The following is a 3,438-nucleotide window of genomic DNA, read 5'->3' as shown; positions in this document are numbered from 1 at the left end:
ACACCACACACACACACACACACACACACACACACACACACACACACACACACACACACACACACACACACACACAGAGTCAATCATTAGCTGCATGGGACTACATGTCATTTTCGTAATTAATATCAATTCTGTGACAAATGTTTCCTGGATATTAGGTCGATTAACAATACCAATGAGAGCAGTATTATTAACATCTAAATAATGAATTGCCTGTAATAACGTGTGCCAAAGACTTGTCTGAAGACGTTGTGAATGTAACATTTTATAAGTCGGAAGACCGTTACAAATCATAACCAAAGGATCAAATTGAGCTGTTTACATTCACATAACACGTTTCTCCACAACGCAAAATTCCAAGGCGGATGGAAGTTGGTTATAACTGCAAGGCTTACGGAAAGAGGGGGGAGGTTGACAGGCTATAACAGCAAGGAAGACGGGTTTGCAGGGGAAGGGATGAGGCTGACGGGCGAAAATGGTTTAGAAGAAAGGGGAAGGGGTGAAGGTTGACTGGCTAGATAAGCACAGAGGATTTATGAGGGGAAGGGTGTGTTGACGGGATAGAACGGCAAGGTGGAAAAGTTACAAGGGGAGGGGGAGGTCGACAGGATAGAACGGCAAAGTGGACGGGTTACGTCGTGGATCACTGTGCATTTGCCGTGACTACGCCTTCAGGCATATGTACACTAACTCTCGATTTCCCGCAGGATTTCGCCTATCATAATGTTCCTGCGTGCCCTCTGCGCCCGTCTGCAGCAGCGTTTATCTCCTGAGGGTGAGGATGCCCTACACACGTCCTGAGGTTTCGCGCATAGAAAACGCGCCTGCTGGAGAAATGTATAGAAAAGGCGCCTACTTCGTTCTTTCTTTATATTTCATTCTTTTATCGTTTTACCGTATTAAAACTTATTGAAATTACTTAGTTTTATCCTTTGTTAATTCTTAATAAAACACGAACAAATAACATGAAAAAAAAAAATACATAAATGGAAAACACTTATCTTAATTCTATGATTGATTATTTGAAAATACGGTTTATATAAATTTAATTTATTATATTATTCAATAATTATTTTATCCTTTTAGAACTTTTCAATATAGTTTTAAAGACATTTCTATTAAAAGAAAGCCACCCTCAATTATACGCACTCCCGCTAAAGGTCATGAATTAAGAAAATCTTGAAATGGGCTCTCTCTTCTAAGTGGTCGTGAAGTGTTAAACAGTGAGGAATTGGGAGTTATTTGTGTTCTTTTTAATCAACTCAGTGAATTGTATAGACCAGTGCTTCTCTTTACTTTTAAGTTATTCTTGAGTTTTTTTAAGTTCATGTTTTATTTCATTATTTAACTTGTTTTATTTCTTTGAGTGTTTTACTTGTTTGTTTATATGTTTCTTACTGATTTTTTAAGTAATAATTTGGCGTTTTAGTTTCCTTTTTTACTTGTGTTTTACCTATATTTTAGTTGTTTTCTCATTTGTCTTAATTAATATATTAACGGTTCTGATTAGTTCACATGTTTCCCATACCCTATGGTAACTGTAACGAAAGGCAGAAGTTTCTAACGGACATGTTGAAGGTGTAATGAGCCCACTCAGTATAAAAGCAACACTAAGTCGAATACCATCTGTGTTTAGGGAATAAATCCCTCGCACACGCCCCTCCGGCTAAATACACGCATGCCAGTCTTTTACAGTCTCGCACAAAACACTCATACTCACACATACACCTACCGACATCTCTCCGTTCCTTCCACTCTTCCATACACTTCAGCGTTTCTTCTTTACGTATATATAAAACGTTCCCATACGTCAAGTAAATGGGTGGTGGCAGCGAGCGCTTCTTTCACATCTAGCGAGATGAATGGTGATAACACTCTACCGTGTTGAAATCTAGTTTTACATTGTGAGTTTTTCTACCATCTAGCGAGATGTAATCGTATACAAGTTGCTACAGTTACAGGGGGAGGGTAGAACGGCAGGGTGGATGGGTTTCCAATGAGGACAGGGTAACAAAGGATAGGGAGGTTGAAAGGCATGAACGGCGTGAAGAAAAGTGCTCAAACGGGGGAAGGATGGCAGGTTAAAACGACAAGGAGGACGGGTTTACAGGGGTAGGGGGAGGTTGACAGGCTAAAACGCAGAGAGGAGTGTTGCATGAAGATGGCGTTATTATGAACAAGCCTTTAATCTCCAGAGCATGCTGGGGGTCGTCTTAAATCTGGATATATAGACGTGTAGTCTTACCTGGTGGACATTGTTATAATCATTACGATAAGTATGAACTTTCTTTGAGGGGGGGGGGGGTTGGATTCGAGACTGCATTATTTATCTAATTCCTGTTTTAGTCTTGAAGTCACGCCCTGTAGCCTGGAGCAGGTTTTCCGTACATTTTTAATCCTCTGATCAATTACATTCGTCCTTCCTTACACCCAGAGCACCTTGTCCAAAAATACATTTTCGATGCCCCTGATCCAGTGTTATATCCCTTTTGCAATTTTAATTCCATCAGTGAGGTACTCTCCCCGTTTTCTCTTCACAAGGAGCAGCAGTTTTATCTCATTCGAACACTTACATTGTGGCAGGAGTCTGTGAGCTGCGACCACTTAACTGACTCTCGTTTGCGATCTCCCGGGCCAGGCATCGCTTCCACGCCTGTGTGCTCTACTAGAGATGAAGTTTTGGGAATACTTCATATATATCGTTGAGACTTGTTGGAGTTGTCAGTGGCTGTGTGTGTTTGTGCGTGCACACGCACACGCACACGCACACGCACACGCACACGCACACGCTCACGCACACGCTCACGCACACGCACACGCTCACACACACATACATATACATATATAAACATTATACATATACATACAGCACTCATATTTATACACATACATATAAATATATATACACACATTAAAAAAAAAAATCATATACTATGATTTGTACCCAGATGTGTCTCCTCTATTATTCTAGTGTTGCAAATGCTAGCTAGTGATTTTTTTTATTAGGTATAGTTTTCTGTATATTATCATACGTTCAATAAGTATCATCATACTATGTCTACCTCTTATGTTAAGTAGAACGGCTTTTTAACCTCTTAAGTCAGCTGTACTTTCTGTTATTGACCTTAATGTACCAACTTTGGTTAATTTGCAATAAAATAAAGATTGGTAACAGTACCAACCCTTAAGAAAGTCATGGTTGAATCTAAACAATTTTGTCAAACTCACACCCTGGACCTCAGCGGGCTTTAGCAACCTAAATCAGTCCCTGTGTTGTTGTTTTTTTAAATTCTTGAATGCATTTTCAAGGCAAAGTGAATCAAAATAAGCTCCTCAAAATTCGGCCACACAGCAGCTCTCCCTCCTCTAAACATTTTGATGCAAGACCCTGAAGTCAGCACCAAAGCTATTCTTTCTCCTCAACATTATTAAGAGTTA

This window comes from Penaeus chinensis, chromosome 32, assembly GCF_019202785.1.
Source record: "Penaeus chinensis breed Huanghai No. 1 chromosome 32, ASM1920278v2, whole genome shotgun sequence".
NCBI classification, from domain to species: Eukaryota; Metazoa; Arthropoda; class Malacostraca; order Decapoda; family Penaeidae; genus Penaeus; species Penaeus chinensis.
The sequence above is the reverse complement of the archived record's forward strand: the minus strand, read 5'-3'. Positions refer to the sequence as shown.